The sequence below is a fragment of the Numida meleagris genome, chromosome 3 (assembly GCF_002078875.1).
Source record: "Numida meleagris isolate 19003 breed g44 Domestic line chromosome 3, NumMel1.0, whole genome shotgun sequence".
Classification (NCBI taxonomy): domain Eukaryota; kingdom Metazoa; phylum Chordata; class Aves; order Galliformes; family Numididae; genus Numida; species Numida meleagris.
In genome coordinates, this window is record NC_034411.1 from 85,757,814 (window position 1) to 85,777,172 (window position 19,359).

The 19,359-nt window shown below is 36.6% G+C and overlaps 1 long non-coding RNA gene across 1 annotated transcript; it reads left to right on the forward strand.

Moving 5' to 3' along the window:
• LOC110396794 lies at positions 10,273 to 19,334 on the forward strand. Its single transcript, XR_002437268.1, has 4 exons — positions 10,273 to 10,346; positions 15,962 to 16,070; positions 17,262 to 17,365; positions 18,665 to 19,334. It is a non-coding gene; the product is annotated as an uncharacterized LOC110396794 (long non-coding RNA).

The window sequence follows — 19,359 nt, forward strand, 5'->3', positions numbered from 1 at the left end:
TGTCTATGTAAAGAAAGTTGTTATCTTTTCTGGTTCCCTTTTCTATCACTTCGTTTCAAAAATCAAGTGTGGAAATATAACTTGAATTATAACCAACTCATGAGCAAATTTAAAGCAGGGGACTACTACCGTATGTCAGTGTTGTAACTAGAGCTATGAAGATTAGGACTGAAACATCCTACTTCAGACACAATGGTAACTGTTCCATTTGGTAAAAACCGAATAGGAATTAAAAAAAAAAATGAAACAGGTAGCTCCGTTGGAGACTGTAACCTCAGATGTATAACTATATCATCCTTTTAATGGCTGAGAGTCTCATTTCCATGAGATTTCTCTTTTTCTAAACTTGGAAAAGAAGCCATTTGCTTTGCAGAACCTCGCAGGCATGCTTGATGAAGAGATTTTTAACAGTGATCCATTTTTCTGCATAGGATGTGTTGTAATAGCTCTGGCACTGAAAGAACACTTCTTTTTTCCCATTGTATGAAGGAGACGAATTAAGGAGTTCTTCTTTTCACAGATCTCTGCTTTTACAATGCACAACCTCACCTTCAATAGCTCTCTGCTTCATGCTTAGCACTGCTGGGTCACCAGGGCTGCGGTGTGTGACAGGCTTAGAGGCAGCTCCCTGGGCAGCTGCAACCCATGTGCTGCCAAGCTGTATGCTTATATGGATCAGGATCAGATTTGATGTATACTATATTTAGCAGCTGAAAAGTAACTGTAGTGTAAAGTGATTTTATTCAGTCCTGAGGTTTCTACAAGACTGATAATTTAGTGTAATGAGACAAGAAACAGCCCATCTGAACTATGGTTGTAATGTTTTGACATTCAGGGACAGTTCTTCAGAAAGTATGGGAAGAACTCATAATTACAGAACATGAGTGTATCCAGAGATCAATTTGTAATTATTTATTGTAGATCAGGGAGAAACTGTAATCACAGACTAAGGCTGTGCTGAGACTACAGGGAGAAAATAAACAGTCGTGTGTACAATCCAATCAATGAAATTGTGCTTTGACTCCGTAAGAATAGGTGTACCTAACTATTTTAATCAGGCTGTGATCTATGCATGTATATTTCATACACTATTCCACCTTGTAATCTGCCTTGTATCTACCACTGAGTAAATTCAGGAGAAAGATAAATGCTCAGCTGACATAGTAACAGTCAACAAGACACACTGCAGGGTCTTGTGCACAAGACCTTTCATAGTTATCTTGTCTTCATTAGAATGCATGCATTTGTTTATTTTATATCTGGATTAAGATGCATCACTTCACTTCTTGGTAGAAAATGTGTATTTCTGATTGCATACAAGATCGTCTTCTGTAGTGAAAGCAGGTGAATGTCCTTATCTCAGTTATGTGGTTCTGTTTGGGAGTGTTATGCTATATGAAATAGTTCCTTTTCCTGTTAGATTGCTCCTTAACCAGTAAACTAAAGCAGATTATTCTGTCCTCATGGGAAATATGTTGAGGTCAGAAGCATTATGGATATACTAGGGCCTACCAGGTTTCTTATAGGACTTTTACTTTAAACAGTCTGGCACCTCTGAAATCTGTAATATACTTAAATGAGGATTTTAAAAAGTGGAAATCTGTCTCTGTTTTTGTAAGGAAATAGAGAACAGAATATGTCAATCAGTGTATTTTCTAAAGTGAAATTGAAGATATTAATGCTGAGGCCTCAATTCCTTTAATACTGCTTTGAATCTGTTCCTTTTTTTTTTTTTTAAATACAACTTTCCAACGTTTTCTGGAAATGAGAAGGTTCTACAAGCTTTATCTTAAAAATTCTAACTTTCAATTTAGCGTGGAATATTTCCTGCCAATTTAAATTAATCTTCATTAGCGAACAGTGTGCACTAGGTCATGCAACAGAAAGAAAGGACTGTACAAATAGGAAATACAGTGAAGGTTAACCCAAAATGTCATGACTAAATAGTGTACTTTTATCTACACTTTTCCTTTCTAGGTAAATAAGCTTTGATTTTAATATGAAATGTGTTCATTCTTTCCTCCATTAAACTATTCTTTATTAGCTAAGTTCTTCTATCTGTTTCATTGTGATTTCCCTACACACAAGTGGAAAAAGCAGAGTGTTTCTTTTCTAGCATGAAGGCAGATGGTTGTTTATTATGCTAAAGTTCACAGTGATAGGTTTAGAATATCACTGTCTTGCATGTACGAAGAAAGTATGTCTCTGATTGTTAATTATAAGATTAACATTTTTAATGTCTCTAAATATTTTAGTGTTCTATAAAAGTTTTATAAATTGTTAAATCAAAGAATATTTAAATGCCATGTGTTAAAAGCAGGAAATCATCTGTTAAATTTGATATTTTGCCTGTGTATATGCTGTACATTACCTAAAGGTCAGTTCTTTTGACAAAGCTGTAAAACCAGGAGAAAAGTGGGAGGCTGTTACAGGCATTTATCTTCTACCTGTCCCGCCTGGAGATCTTGCTACATTTGTTCTCTGATACGCACTTTCTGAATATTTGATTTATTTAATAATATTGGTAATATCACCTTAAACATTCAAGATTTATTTTAATAGCAGCTTTTCCATAATTTTCTCATAATTTAACATTTCTGACTTGCATCGCTGACTAAAATCATTCATGTCAAAATATTTTTTTAGGTCTTTATTTGTTTTTGAAAATAAATGTAGGTAGTCCATTATCAAATCAGTTATATTTAGAAACAGTGAATCTCATGACTCTGCCATGTTAAGTCTATTTATGTCCTCAATAATGTTGTATACAGTGTAAAACAAGTCTACAATGACTTGCAGCATCAAAAAGAAGGAAGAGAAAGTGGAAATCATATGCAGAAGTATGTGAGGAGAGACAGCCTTTCCTATTAGGTTTATTTAATTTAGTGAAATTAAAGAGAAATACTAGTTTAACTAGTTGATCGAGGAATCAAGGGATTCTCATGGGCAGACCAACTCTCAGGTGTTCATATGGGAAACAGAGTTTAAGAGGAAGCCATATCTGTCTTTCCATGTGTTGGCCTTTTGACTTTCTTCGTCCTTTTTCAGCTGTTGATCTCATTTACTTTGCTTTCCTCAAGATAAGTCTGACTCTTCTATCACCATGTTTATAGTATTATCCACTTCTTGAACATCCACCAGCTTCAGCTCTATCTTGCTAATGTTTCCTCTTGAGAACAAGGACTCAGCTGTGGTTTTCAGTAGTTCACTTCAACAAGTAAATACGATATGGCTAGGGCCATAGGAAATGAATATATTTCATTCCTAATCTACTGAAATGGTGTAGGAAAATAGTAAAAAAAAAAAAAAAAAAAAAAAAATGAAGCTATAAATAGTAAAAGAGAAAAATTAAAGATAGTATATGTCATCTCTGAGGATTATGGCTTCATGTATCTTTTATTTTATCTCTAAATGCCAGGAGAGTTGGTACATGTTTATCATAAAAAGTATACATATCGTTCACTAAATTCCAATATTCTTTTAACACAGATATTTTCGCAGCTATTTCTAAGGAAAACAAATTATGTAATCTGTTTTCCTTTTTGTGCAGTAGTAGATATGAAGAAAATATTACATTTAAAATGACAGAAAGGATTTAACAATATTGCAATCCAAGACTGTTTGTCTTTTAAAAAATATATTATCATATATCTTACATTAGGATTTTATGCAAAGGCTTTTAGAAACCAGTCTATTCATGGATGAATATGGAGATGACCACAGAAGTCTGAGATCAGTGTTTCTGCTGTGTAACCACTGGTATGTAAACTAATCACTCAGACTCTAACTTCTTGGCACATTCAGTCTTGTATTTGTGTTTTGTAGAAGCAATTTTCAAAGCAAATAACTAGTTGTTGAAAAGAGAGGGCCCTTGGTTCTTGAGGGCAAGTGATCATTTTAGTCCAGCATTGATTTTCCAAACTAGTGGACCGGCAGATTATATACTGTATCTGTAATCCTACATATTAGCTTGGAGATTCTCACTGAATGTGGTTAATACTCGCAGTGTGGTCTTGTTTTTCAATTATTTCCACCTACTTCTTCCTGGAAATAGCTCTCTTCTGAGAACTTTATGTGACTGACTTAGCTGTCAGCCCTGTTGTACGTTCATTATGAAAGAAGTTTTCATGTATAATAAAGATATAAGAAAGTGACTTATTTTAACTTCTTTTTTTTAGTGTTACTAGAAACTCTGATCAGTTTCATTTTGCAGTTGTGTGTGGAAGCACAGTGCAAAATTGCTGATGTGAAACTATCTTTCCTTATTAGCCTGGGTAGAAGGAATGAGCCTGCCCCAGGTTCAGTGCTGGAATATGCAAAGGGCTCTTCTCCTGGGACTTCAGCAAAAGACAGAGAAAGAAAACAGTTGTTTTGTCAGACTGTAGTTTCAGTGGACTGCATTCTCTTTGTCCTGAATTTAAAAATATGCATGTTTCAGGTAGTTTTGTTAAGTATTGCAGCCACACAAAGTGAAGTCAGGAAAATAAGCAAATCAGATATTAGCTATCCATAATACTGTCCAGTGCAAGGTATGTTACCCAACATCATGTGTTTGGGACTCTGTTTACCTCCATGAAAAGTAGCAAGGTCTAACATAACCTTCACTTGATTACATGTAATGTGACCAGGAGAGTTACAAATGACACTAGGCATAGCCACATATGTATTTATGTGTACAGATGTGCATACAACTTCAATTAAAGGAGCTATTTTACACGTTAGTAAAAAAAGAATAAATATTTGACTTGCTGATACGAGACTGCAAGTTTTGTGAGCTCTTTATTTTTTCAAAGCAGAAAAAAATAATATTGTAGCACTTCCTTATTATTATATATTGAAGTGTTAAATACTTGTGCTTGTTCCCTTAACTGCTTTTTAAGCTGAGAAGTCTCCAAATGATTATGTAGATTTGAGAAACCTAGATAAAGATAGGTAGATTTGACATCGATCTGGAAGTGTATTTTAAATGAAGAGTCAGAATGTTATGTTAGTGTAGGCAGATTATGCAAGTCATAGTAAGAAAGATTTCTGATTAAAAGCAAAATTCTGAGGATTATGCTATAATTAACATTCATGTTTGGGGAGCTGTTAATATGCCTGAAGCAGAATGAAATTTCCAACTAAACTGTTACAAAATAAATAATTAGGCATTTTTCCATTGATTTAATTTCTTTGTAAGTTTTTAATTAAATTTATAACTTGTTATCAAGTAAATGTAAAAACAAGCCACCCTGTAGACATACGTATTGTAGTAATATTTGCATTTATTCAGACATACTAATAAATTTCCCTATCCATGCTAGTCTCTTTGGATATCATGTCTAATAGAAAGTTTAGATTCACTTAAACCAACTGTTGATCCGTAGCTGGGAAATGACTCAGGTATGTCATCCCCTGAGGGATCCATTTGAAGACAGTCAGATAAATGTGATCTCAATCAGTGTTTGGAGATAGGGTTTCACCTTTTTTTTTTTTTTTTGTATTATCATGATTTTATATTAAATCCTGACAGCAGACAGTTTGTGTCTGTCAGTATTGTCACTTGTGTGTTTTCAAAAGATTCATTCCTTATTCTCCACTAAACATTACTGTCATTATTTAGGCTCTGTATCCTCACCACATTAGATTTCTGTACTTTCTTTCTTCTGAAATAACTTGACCAACAGAAAAAATGTAACCAGTTAAGATGTATTTTTCCTTCCTGAAGTTCTGACAAACCTTTTTCTCTGTTGTTACCTTTTATGTTTTTCCTATGACCTTTGAAGTCTTGACATATCCTACTAAAACCATCATGCACAGAGTTTGTATGGATTTGAAAATACGTAAAGAGAGGAAGAAATCCACTCTCATATTAGCAGCAAAATCACCTGGACTTGGCAGGTTGACTTCCTTCTTAGTTCATAAAATGTTGGAGAATATCCCCAATCCAGTGTCATTTTATCAGTTACTGTATGTCAGGTTTGTATTTGCTATGGGTTAATTTGCTTAAGTGTTTTCGAAATTGGAGAAGAACAAGACTTGGAGGGAAAAAACAGCTGGGTTCATAAGTGGTAAACCAATTTTGAGCTAATCCTTCTTCTGCACTTCTGAACTGTTGGTAGAATTTTACCACCTCTGAAACAAGTGTCAGTGTCACTGAGCTTTTAGATAATTTAATATTACAATTTCATATAACTTGAAATTATGTCCCGGATCCATTGGAGTGTGTCAGCTTTACATATATTTAACTTTAAGAACATGAGAAATAAGTGTGATTCATATGCTTCGTGTTGAGGACTCTGGCGTTCTGCTACATCAGATCCTGACCTGGAATCCATCCTGTTCCTAGCTGGATCAGTGATGCGGCTTCTCAGTTAAAAACAATTTACATCTCAAACACTTCCAGAGCACTTTGTCAAACTGTAAAGGATTATGGCATTTTTCTATGATTATTGATTAAGACCAGATTAAAAGCTTGATTAAACAGTAGTTTCAGATACACTTTAGTTTTATCTAGAGGGAAGATAATAGGTAAGGAAGGAGCTTTTTGAGACAGGGTAAAAATTAATCAAAACATCAACCACTTATAACTGCCGACCCAGACCCTGTAGAACTATTAACCATTGCAACTGCCACTTGCCCCCAGTTCAAGATCTTCAGAACACCTATGGAGTCTATTGCTATGAGGTATACTGCAGGATATTAATTGCTTTGAAAAATGACTGTAAAAACAGTTAAAAATAATGATAGAAATATTCTAAAGAGACATCCGTTTGCTAGCATGTTCTCCATTCTTTGTTCACAACTCTTTACATCCAGTCATGAGCTATTTAGAATAATTGCTTCTAGATATTGCATACAAATTTCTTATTTTATCATGTGGATATTATTTAAAACGAGATAGCTGTCACATTTAGCTATAAAGGCTTGCATGGATAAGTACTTTTAAAGAAGTTATCCTTTTATTTTTGGGAAAAACAGTGGATAAAAGCAGTAGACAACTCTCTCTTTCCTCATGTAAATTAGACCTTTGAAATTTTGGCATTTCTGGAACTCGGCATTAAAATTGCTGTTTAATATGGATGAAAGATTTCTTGTAATAGTAATCTTTAGGAGAATTGAAATAATTTGTTAACAAACACTATTTCAGGCAAGAACAGATAACAGAAAAGGAAGTAATGATGAGTTTAGAATTTGTGGGGAAAAGGATTTCTTTCCTTCATTTTCCACTTGAAAATGTTGGTATAAAAATGGATTGTTTCTAAAGCCGGTAACCTATTCAGCTACTAATCTCCCAGCTCCTTCAAGTCATTTTTCATTCAAAGATAACCACTATTGCACAAGTGACAAATACATGCTTTTTTTCTTCCTTCTCCATTTATGGCATTTGCTGGAAACACCTTGTTTCAGTAATGCCTAAAATCCTGCCATTTGTTCTGTTTGTGCTAATTTGCTGATAATCAAGTCATCTGCAGAAATGCACTGTGCCTCCCTGGGCAGTATGGCAATGCAACTGCAGTCTTACTTTCTGAGCCTGTCTCATTTGCATTCTTCCACGGGAAATACCATGTACTAAAGCAGGTGAGGTGTTAAATAATGTCTTTGAGTTTTATTACATAGCCTGTAAGAAGAGGACATAGAAGACTGTGCTTGATTTAATAGCATAGAATAAATAGAAGTTAGTTAGGTCTTTTGCCAATGAAATCACCTGCATTACTGAGTTAGGATAACTGTAGATTGTACTACCTTGACAGTTTGATTTGAATACTGCAATTAAAAACAGAGAGGCTGTTTCATTTCTGGATACAAAGGTGTGCAGCTGCTGGTCCCAGACCATTTTCAGGAGTTTCAGTCAGCTGAGAGTGATGCTGCCATCTCTAGGAGCCTCACCTCAGCACTCTTCTCAGGAGCATGTCAGTTGGTATACCCTTTTGTGCCACCTCCCAAAATGGGTGTTCATTCATACTGTGGTTACAAAGAATCACAGAATCATGGAATACTCTGAGTTGTAGGAGACCCACAAGTATAATTGAATCCATTCCCTGGTTCCACACGGGACTACACAAAATACAAACCCTTCAAACCTTATGTCTGAGAGTGCTGTCCAGATGCTCCCTTAAACTCTGTCAGCTTGGGTCATAAAAATCACAGAATTGCAGGAATTGAAAGGGACTTCTAGAGATCGAGTCCAACCCCCCTCCTAAAGCAGGTTCCCTACAGTAAGTGGCCATGACCAGGGTCTGTGTCCACTGCCCCGGGCAGCCTGTTCCATGCTCGACCACCTTCTGGTGCAGAACGTTTGGTAATCCCCCACCTGCCCCTCCCCTGACACAGCTCCATGCCGTTCCCTTGGGCCCTATCGCTGCCACCAGAGCAGAGCTCAGCGCTGCCCCTCCGCTCCCTGTGAGGAGCTGCAGCCACCATGAGGCTTCCCCTCAGCTCCTCTGCTCTGGGCTGAACACACCAAGGGACCTCAGACAGTCCTCATATGTCTTCCTCTCAAGACCCTTCACCATCTTTGCAGCCCTCCTTTGGACGTAATCTTATGTCCCTCTTATCTTATGGCACCCAAACCTGCACACAGTGGTGGAGGTGAGGCTGCACCAACGCAGAGCAGAGCAGGACAAACCCTTCCCTCGCCTGGCTGTCAGTGCTCGCTGGACTTAATACATCTCAGGGTACACTTGGCCCGTTTGGCTGCCAGGGCATACTGCTGACTTCCTATCCAGCTTGCTGTTGACAAGAACCCCAGATCCCTTTCCACAGGGCAGCTCTCCCATGTGTAGATCAGTTCCATGCAGAATGTGTGGGAGGCTTTAAAGCCTGTGAGTATGCATGTTTCAGTGGAATTATGGAAAAAAAACGGAGTTCACCATCAGCAGAGCAAAGGGTTGAGGTATTACCTGAACTGAAAAGCAACTTTCAATTAGATTCCTGCTCTCTGTTTTAGGCAGCAAATTGCATTAACAAAAATAATTTTCCTAAGTGACTTACATTTGTCCATAGCGAGAATTTTCTTCTTTAAGAAAATAAAGACAACTCTCCTGTTAGCTTCTGTCAATAATAATACGTTGTAACTGGGTAATTGTCAGCGGAATTTTTCGGATAGCTATTGAAGTTCCAAGAGCTTAAGAATTTTAACATTTGTGAGACAATCACGAAGAATTCCTCCTAAAGCACCCGATATCCATTAAGTCTCGGCCAGATAATCACAATCCTGAAACAGTTGTTTGAATTACAGTGTTTGCTTTCTGAAAATACCAGCAGCTGAATTCAATTTCCAGCGGACAACTGACTTGCAAAAACATTTTCTAACACAATGCATTATTCTTAATACCTTCCTATGGAAATAATCATAGCCCTAGTTTGTCTTTTTATTCATATTAACAGTTTGTTTCGGTAAAACTGGTGAAATTCAGCAAAATAAAGAGTATCAGTCAACCTCCCATTTATATTACTAAAAATGTATGATGCGGCAAAGTACAGCATCGATAGTTTTCTGAGTTTAAGAGCAGAAGCCTGGTCCCTGTTGGATTCACGTCTCTTCACATCCATTTTCTCATATAACAAGGGATATACTAGTGGTTTTTTTGTAACACAGTACAAAAAAAAAAAAAAGGCTTATCATTGCAGGCTTTTCTGAGTTTTAAATTATTGAGTTGTTACTCTAACAACAACAACAAAAATCAGGAATATCACCTACCTCTTTTGATGTAATCTACCTGGTATTTCATGCTGCCTGGATAACATCCTTTTTTCTAAAATGGAGACGAGGATTTGACAGATGGACTACAGCTGGTTAGTCTCACTCAGAGTTGTGGTTAATGGTTTGATGTCCATCAGGTGGAGACCAGTGGTGTCCTTCTGGGGTCTGTATTGAGTCCAGTATTATTTAAGATCTTTGTTGGCGGTGTGAGCAGTGCAAATGAGTGCACCCTCAGTAAATATGCAGATGACACCAAGCCGTACAGTCAACATTCAGAAGGGAAAAGGTGCTATCTGGAAGAACAAGGCCTCAGAAGTGAGCCTGTGCTAATCTCATGAACTTCAGCAAGGCCAATTGCAAGGTGTTGCACCTGGGTCAGGGCAATCCCAAGCATAGGTCCAGGCTGAGCAGAGAATGGATTGAGAACAGCCCTGTATAGGAACTGTTAGGGCATGGCCTGAACCAGTGATTGAGCACCCAGTGAAGAGGTGTGGCCAGCCCTAGTAGCACAGGTGGAAGCAATTCACCTGTGTGACCCAGGGTCCACCTCTCGCTAACTTCATTTAAGGGCTGGTAGCTGAGAGAGAAGGATATCTACTTGGAGTTTGCTTTCTTGGGGAGTTTTCCAACTAGCTATTACTTTCTGAACTTTCTCGATGGGGTAAGTTATTCCTTTTTTATTACTGAAAACCTTCCTTGGGTTGTCCAAAAACTGGTCAGAGGCAACTATCTATCCTCTATATCATTTCAGTGCAAGCCCTGAGAAGAGGAACTTGAGGTTGTTTGTGAATGGAAAAACTCAGCATGATCTGGCAATGTGCGCTTGCAGCCCAGAAAGCCACCCATATCCTGGGCTGCATCAAAAGAAGCATGACAAGCAGGGTTGAGGGAGTGATTGTCCCCCTCTTGTGAACAGACCATGTTGGAGCAGGTCTAGAGGAGAAGGGAAGATTAGAAGGATGGAGCACTTCTCCTATAAAGACCAGCTGAGGGAGCTGGGGCTTCTTCAGCCTGGAGAAGTCCTTGTTGTGGCCTTCCAGTACCTAATGGGGGCCTGCATGAAAGCTGGGTAGGGACTTTGTATCAAGAGAGTAGTGTGGTATGCAAAGGAGTAACAGTTCTAAACTGAAGGGAGTTGTTTTAGATTAGACAGTAGGGATAAAATCTTTCCTCAGAGGATGGTGAGGCACTGCCACAAGTTGCTCGGAAAGTTCTGGATGCCTGGAAACATTCAAGGACAGATTAGGTGGGAGCTTTGAGCAACCTTGTCTAGTAGAAGGTATCTTCCTACATAACATGTATCCAGTTATGATGGGGAGTCAAATTACTTAAAGGAAACAATAACAAGAAATTTTGCTGGAACAGAAAATAATGGAGCAAAATACCTTTGCTGTAAAGGTCACTCTTGTTTTATGTTTTTAGTTACAAAACAATGGAGGATTCATTTCATGGGTATATTAAAAATGTGATGAAGTCTTTTGATCTGTTAGATATACCAGGAAGTTGAAGGTATGTAAGAATTGGATGGGGTATATGATAAAGAAACTACTTCTGTGTCATGTAATATACAGAAGTGTTCTGAGTCTGGGTGATAGGGCAGAGAGTAGGCTAGTAAAACTCATAACCAACTGAGGATGGTATCTAATGTTTTATACTTGAAATTTGCCGCAAACTCTTTTGGCTTGAAGTGTTACCATCTTATTCCAGTACAGAGGGAAACTGCAGCTTAGGATTTTTGTTGTTAAAATGCACTTTCAGCCAGGACCTTACCAACCTGGCATTTGTCTTTATGATGTATTTTCAGATGTAACAAAATATGTTTTCTGGATTTCCAGAACAGAGAAGTTCTCCATTCTTTCTTATGGTTGTGTTAATGATACACTGAAATCCTGCTGAGTGGTTACAGTTTCAGAAGCTGTAGATTAATACTATACTAGAATGTTTCTGCACCTTACTTTTCACATAACCCAGCAGAAGTACATAGGACTCTATAAGTAGTGGTGGGATTTACTCATAATAATAAGATTTAGTTGTTGTGTACAGCATTAGTATTTTATAAGTTTTGGCAATATCTTCATTTATCTGTGCCATGATTTAATCAAAAAATGTATATTTTCACCTTCAAAATGTTCTTCCTTAAAAGCAAGTGTCTTCCCCCTTAACATTTGAGTCATTAAACTTTTAGAGAGGATATAATCAGATGATGTGAGTCCACTTTCCTCTCTGCTCCTGGAGAAAGGGGGGGAAAATAAAGAGAAACAGGGAGATAAAAAAAAAAAAAAAAAACTGAAGGGGTCTGTAGAAATACTGCAAAATGTCATTAAAAGTAGTTTTTTGAGAAATAATAGGAATACTTCATGTTGAATCAGACTGTTTCTTCTTTTTCACATTGTTGCAGACTGTGCAATATTGATACTATGCCTTTATTTTATGGCTTTGTTCCCTTACACAATAGCATAAAGCTAGTTATTATTTATATGTATATAATGTAAAAAGCCATACAGAAATACTATATTTCTCCTTCAGGGGAGGTTAACCTCTTGTTGTTGTCTCTGTTTATTTTCCCTTTTCTTCTGTAGCTGTTGTCTTTTTCTAACTTGCCAACTCATGCAGTGCAGAGTGAACAGAATAGGAAGAAAGGCAACTGCATCTGTTTTTTTAATGAGACACAGAAGAAATATAGAGACATCTTCTAACATCTTCTTGTATTTTATGATTTCTTGTATGTGCAGAGCAGTCTGCCAAAAACCAATGGAGAACTCATGTGAATTTTCAACCTTGCTCAGATGGAAGATGATCTCTTCTGCCTGTTGCCTGCTAACTGTTATAAACTTGTGTTTGTCTTTTCATAGTCCAGAAAAACATTGCTAATTTCCAGTCCAAACAAGTTTAAATTTAACAAAGTATATGTTGTGCATCTGCTACAATATTGCTCAATGAAGCAGTCTTAGCCAACCCTCAGCTTTCCAGCTTACTCACTTAAAACTGCACATGTTGAAAATAATCAACCCATTTCACATCAATCAGGAAGAGACACGTTCTGTGATAAGGGCATACATAGTGGTTGTGATTAAAGGTGATTTTGTTGGCCCTTACAATGTGAAAGGAACATCAGGTCACTATTTGTGTTGTGTACCACATACCTTTTAATAGAGAAGAGAACGTGAGTGGGGAAGAAATGTTGTTTCTGTATATCTTTGCTATAATTCATTTATTCTGACAGAAAATTGCAAACTTGGTAGAAAACAACTCATGGCAGCATAACTACTCAATAACTGCTGAAAAAAATGATGAATGCAAAAACTTTAGAAAAGTTATCTTGTAAAGATCTTTAGCATGTTGGTAAGTATTATTTCTTCTACCCTTGATGTTTTTGGATAACAGCATGTGCATAATAAAACCAGAAAGTTTTCCATCCTATATTTCACTGCAGTCTTGTGTGCTCCGTATGTACTTCCTCTTGTAATTGTGGCATGTCTGATAATTCAGATCAGCTGCTTGCAAAATTCAGTTAGCATACTTTGTAGTCTTAACATTGACAGAATGTGGTGAAGATCAAGTGGAAAATCTCATGGAAATTTGAGGTTGAAATTTCTTTAACATATTGGTCAGTTAAAGATATAGTGTAAGAAAATGATCAGAGAGTTTGACCAAAAATGTAAATACACCTGCTATTAAACAAAGATTATTTCAGAAAGTATACTCAAATACTTGTGTTACAACTTGAAGTTAATGACTATGGTGCTTTACTTGTTCTCTTTGTTCTCAAATCTCGTGGTCTCTATTTCACATCTTTCTGCTAATTCCTTAAGCTCTTCTCTCAAAATGTATGGTAGTTTGCTCTTATTTTCATTACTTTTGAGACCACTGGACAATTACATAAATGGCACAGTGGGGAACAGAATTCACCATGCAGCTTAGCTTGGTGTTCTGCACCTATCACATCAGACCTACAGTAAAAATAAAAGAAAAGAAGGAAGGATTTAGGAAGGAATAGTAATAAATGTATTCCAAGATGACCTGAATCACTACAGTGAGATCACAGAAAAAAATTAATTTTGTTTGGCTGTAGATACTGGGCTATGTAGCTGAATTAAAGGTAGCAAAGAAAGAAATCCTCACCAAGGTGGAACGTGAAGAGAGATTACATTCCAGAGCTTCACACTTGAAAGAGATAAGCTTAGCAAAAAGTTTATGTCAGGTAGCTTTGTAGGATTAGTTTCCCAGAGCCAGCTTGTTTCACAGTAACAATAGAAGAGGTACTTGCAAGACAATGTTCAATTCAAGAAAAGAAATAGCGAAATCAAAAATACTGAAAGAAAAGCAAAATAGACTGTCATCGATCAAAGAATGTGAATGTTTCTCTTACAGAGTGTATTTGAGGAGAGAAAGAACAATCAGATAAGGAAGTGGAAAAGAACCCTCTCCACGTAACAGTGTTTTAGTGGAGCAAAATCTCATACCTCAGATCAACTTAGAGAGACTGCATCAGGATACTAGAGGCAGCTCCCTGAATGTTCTGCAGGAAACTGATTTTCCATGGAGCTGCTGATATACTCTTTCTATTGTAGCCTAGCAAGTTCAGCGCTTGATAAACAATGATTATTAAGTAGTATAGGAGAATTAGCTTTAGACTCACCATATGACCTTTGGATTTTGTCGCTCACTGCAATTCTTGCTGCACGTTCTTCTCCAGTGTTTGTGGGATAACTGTGATGTGATTCTCCTTGCCAAGTGTTAATTCAGTCTCCCATTCTTTAGCTGGATGCTTTTTAAGATTTCCAGGGCTGCTTCAGAGAGGACCCTCTGTACTTCCTGGGGTAATCATAGGGCTTCTGATTATTCGGATCAACTGCTCTTGACAGCTAATATCATAGAAGATATGAGGCTTAAAGAATTAGATGCTACTGTAATCTGTCAGATTTCATAGTTCAGTACTGAAACCTATCCAAGAGCAATCACGTACAACAAAGGTGAATTCCAACACTCTTTTTCTGTCAAGGAGCAGCAGATAATCCAGAAGGACTGAATTTTCGTAGGCAGAAACAGCTGTCCTTGACTCAGTACTGTATGCTACAAACTCATTAAAATACTTCTCAATAGAAGCCTAATACTGTGCGTGCAGTTATGCCTGATCATGAGCTTTAAATCCACTGCTGGTAGCTTAAGACCCACTGTAGGTACACGTTTGTGGGGGTTTTTTCAGATTTTTGTAAAACATGAGCATTTGATTTTGTGTATCCAATAAAGGCATATGTATCTTATCAGTGATTTTTTTAAATTCTTTCTTACCCCAGAAGAAAATTTTTTTCCTCAAAGGAGAGCTTAACTTTACTCAAATTTGGGAACTCAATATATTAGTTTTCAAAATGAATCTTCAGGATTCATTTCGTAAAGTGATTTTATAATATGTATTTATGGGTATCAGTGTGATATGAATGTATGTTAAGTATCAGAATTTCATTCTTGGCATCAGATGTTCTTTGTTATTGTAAGAATGTGTGGGTTTTTTGTCTAGTGATTACATAATGACAATTTCCCTCAGTTTCAGTGGGATCAGTTAGTTAAAACTTTATCTTGGTGCCCCTTTTCTTGATAAGTGGCTGATATGAGAGAAAACATCCTCTTATAAATTGGATTTTCAGTGTATATTCAACATGTTGAGAAACCTGTGATATCTTTGAGATTAGATTTCTCCGGAGAAAAAAGTCTAAGATCAGAGTTTATCTGGTTTGGAATGGATTTGAGATTCTTACAATCACAAGTAAATCCATACCACATAATGCAAATTTTACTTGAATTTTACCTGCTTTGCTAGTATATATGGCTGACTCACAACATGGTAACTATATAATAATCCAAGTTATGCTTCCATTACTGGTATTTTGCATTATATTTTGTCCAGATGTTTCAAGATTGCACCACTCTGTGCACTTCCGCATGATCACTGCTGTATGGTCATGCTCTCAACTTTTTCTGAGAAATCACTGGTCTTCCAGCAGTGTGAAGAACTCATAAATCATGTGAATTTATTACTGTGGGAATTCACACATTTCTGAGAACTACTGCCATCTGTTTTACTCTACCATCATGTCTTTTACACCAGGTCTGGTTCATGCCTCACCAACTTGGAATAAAAATGGAGTATTTTCCTAAACATCCAATTCCTGTCCCTGGAATACCAGGAAGGCATGTTTGCCAACGTTTTCATGCATGCCAATGTGTCATGAATCTGACTATCATAGAAACTAGTTAAATATGGCGGTTTTATTACAGGCCGTATTCTTTCTCTACAAGAGGAGCTCGACCACCTGACACCAGATCATATTTATTATGCAGGACGAAAGAAGAAACAACTTCAGCAGATACTCTCCTCATAATACAAGTGAGAAATCAAAGGCTCTGTATGACAAAATATATTTAAAGACTTGTGTTTAAGTGTGTAAATATTTAGGCTTTGATTAATATTTAAAATATGCGTGCCAAGCAGGATTCAAAGAATTGATTTCTAGAGTTCAAATCCTTTTAGCTTCCCTCCTCAACAGCATACCTGGAGCTCTTATCACCAAATGAAATTTTGTAAATAAATAATTGCTGTTTTACAGACTTGGCATAGCAGGTGGGCTTATCTTCACAAGAAAGCTATAGGACCTGAAGTATAAGGAGTACTTCTAATGGCAGTACTGGCAATCTATAGGGATTCTGACACCAATGAGAGCTTGCTATATTTCATGTTACAGAGTTTTCTAAAACCGAAATAGAGCAATTTGACGTGAAATCTGGTCAAAAATTATTTAGCTGCTATCAGCTACCTTTTCTGTGTCAAAGAACTGTCTCCTATTCTCCTTTAAAATAAATTTCTGGAAATTTTGATTAAAAAAGGTAACTGTTTCAACCTGTTAAAGAGCCGGTCACATGTTCTACCTTAATTTACTATTTTTAGCCTACAGAGCTGTCTTAACTAAGTGGCAATATGATCCCTAATAGATATATTAAGAGAAGTCATGTGTAGTTTGTCAAAATAATAGTTTTTTGAGCTCTGATGGCGCTTTCTTTGTATTGTCATTACAAGTAAGTTCCATCTGAAGTTCCTGAATTTCAGGACCTTAACATAGAAATATATTTTCATGTGAAATCTGAATGTATCAGTACCATTTCCTAGTTTTTATCCTTTGTGCTCTTTAAGAGCTGGTAAGAACTCTCAGATCTTCAGTGTTTAGTGTGTTTCAGTCTTCTATCTTTGAAAACTGAAGTAATCCAGCTATTTGCTGGTACTTTCTGCAGCTGTCTCAAAAAAAAAAAAAGAAATGAATGACAAAGCTGTCTGAACTCAGTCTGTTAAGATAATTTTCATGTGAATAGAGACATGCTGTTGAGTAATCTATCGCTTAGAATTCATTTAGCCTGAACTCTTTGGTATCTCTGGAGTATGTGTTCAATTTGAATATTGACATAACATCTGCAGATGTCCATTTATGATTTCATGAGGACCGCTGTTATTATAACTTCAGGAGATCAAGACAATACTTGTTATTTGTGCTCTCAGTATAGAATATAATAATGGTTCCTTTTGCAGGGAAAAGGGAGTTCAAGTAAATTTTCAGTGCAAAATATACAGTGCACTTGTGTCAGTGGAAAATACAAGTAGGCAACACATTTCAAACAACTACCTTGTGTGAGGTAATTACTCATTTTCTATTGCATACTCTTGATATATGAGGAAGTTATATAAGATATTAATGAAGTTATGCGGGTATTTTACCTATAATTTGTAGAACTTGGTATTGACTTCTGTACGTCAGTCCTAGGTTAAGTGCTGAGCGAGCAGCAACTTTGATGCAGCAAATTTTAGTACATTTTGTAGAAGGCTGTGAAATATTATGTATACTTAAGTACTTGCTGAAGTGTTTGCTATATTAAACATGCAAACTGAAGTTAGGGAAGATATTTAACTGAATTAACACTGAGAAGTCCCTGGTATTCTGTGATTTCTTTGATGAGACCTTCAGAGAAATTTAATAGTGTGGAGCTAGCAAAGTCATGAAAACTTTTGCCCATGAGGAAAAAAAGCCTTTAACTAAAGTTTAATGAGAAAAGTATTAATAATTGTCCCCAAACTAGGGTGAAGGGGAATAGGAAACTTGGTGTGCTTTGGTACTATTGATTATGGACTCCTAGAATTCTTCATTTTCAGCCAGCTTTGCGTTGCTTATAAATGTATTAGAGTTCTGGGACAGATCACTCATTGTTAAAACTGGCGGTTTAATTCCTAAAGGCAGGGAGGGTGCAGAGCCTAGATATGTGTGGTCTCTCAGTAACATCCCTCTTGTACTTCTACGGTTTTTTCCAGATAATTTTGTAACAGACTATAAAGTATCCTATTGATTGAGCTCTGAAAGTTGTAAATGTGATTTATGAGCTGTATTTGATTAAAAGCGTGGCTGCTCTGGGGGACATGGACATTTCTTCCCCCTTGGTCTAACACTGTGTAAATCACTTAAATCCATTGCCTGAGAGAGTATGCCCTTATAAAAGACTAGTAAAAATGGAAAGTTGCATTGGAAAACTACATAGGAGGGCTTTATTTTAACCAGAGTGCTAAGCCAAAAAAAAAAAAGATGCATGGCTATAAGAGAAGTAAAGCAGTGCAAACATTATTCACTGCAAGAACAGTGTAATACAGTTTTTTCCAGGAATTTTGTAACCCCAGCGGTTTGAAGTTAGTAAAGTACTACTTGACAGCAGGTAAAGTAGCTAAACTGTCATGCTTTGCATTGTCTCTTTTAATTATACTTTATTGGATATACGGTGTTAGGTATCCAGCTTTACATCTACAAGAAGAAAAATTTTGTCATCTTAAAATATGCAGAATGTAATTTGCATAATTGATTTTAAGCAGAAAACACATTTGCCTATTTCTTCAAGAAGCAACTATTTGTCTTTCAAATTGTTTACATGTAAACACCTCTTATTTTGCAGACTTGGACTCACTGCTTTTAAGTTAGAATCAAGTGAACATGTGGAGTGAAGGTACATGATGGGGTCCTCACTACTAATTAAGCTGAGGCACTTTTGTGTGCCCACCTGACTTGTCTCTCATGGCTGATAGCCAGTGAGGCTGTACTGTGTAATTCTGAAAGAAAAATGTCTCTCTTTTTATTATCAACCTAGAAAATTGGCTAGGAGACCATGCTTGCTATACCAATTGATCATACTAAACTTGCAATATACTGCAACTTTTTTCCTGTATTAATCATATTCCTAATGAGAATCATTTAGAGAGAAGAATATTTCAAGACTTTGTATTTCAGAGTGTTAATGACTCAGGAAATTAATATTTAATAGGAGTTGAAAAAGCTTGCTCAAAAACTGATTGGATAACTTTTCTCTAATATGCATCAGCTTTTCAAGTAACACTGATGTTAGTTGTGTCTCAAGAGATACAGCTATTTACATTTTGTATTAATGTACCTAGTAGATAGTTACAGGAGACGTATGATGAAATTTTAAAGAATGTGACAAGTTGTCTAGGATTTCTATACATCAACCTCGCAAGCGTGCTTTGTCAATGATGGGTAACTATGCGTACTTCTTCTTCTATGCGTTCTATGCGTACTTCTTCTTCTATGCGTTCTATGCGTACTTCTTCTTCTATGCGTTCTATGCGTACTTCT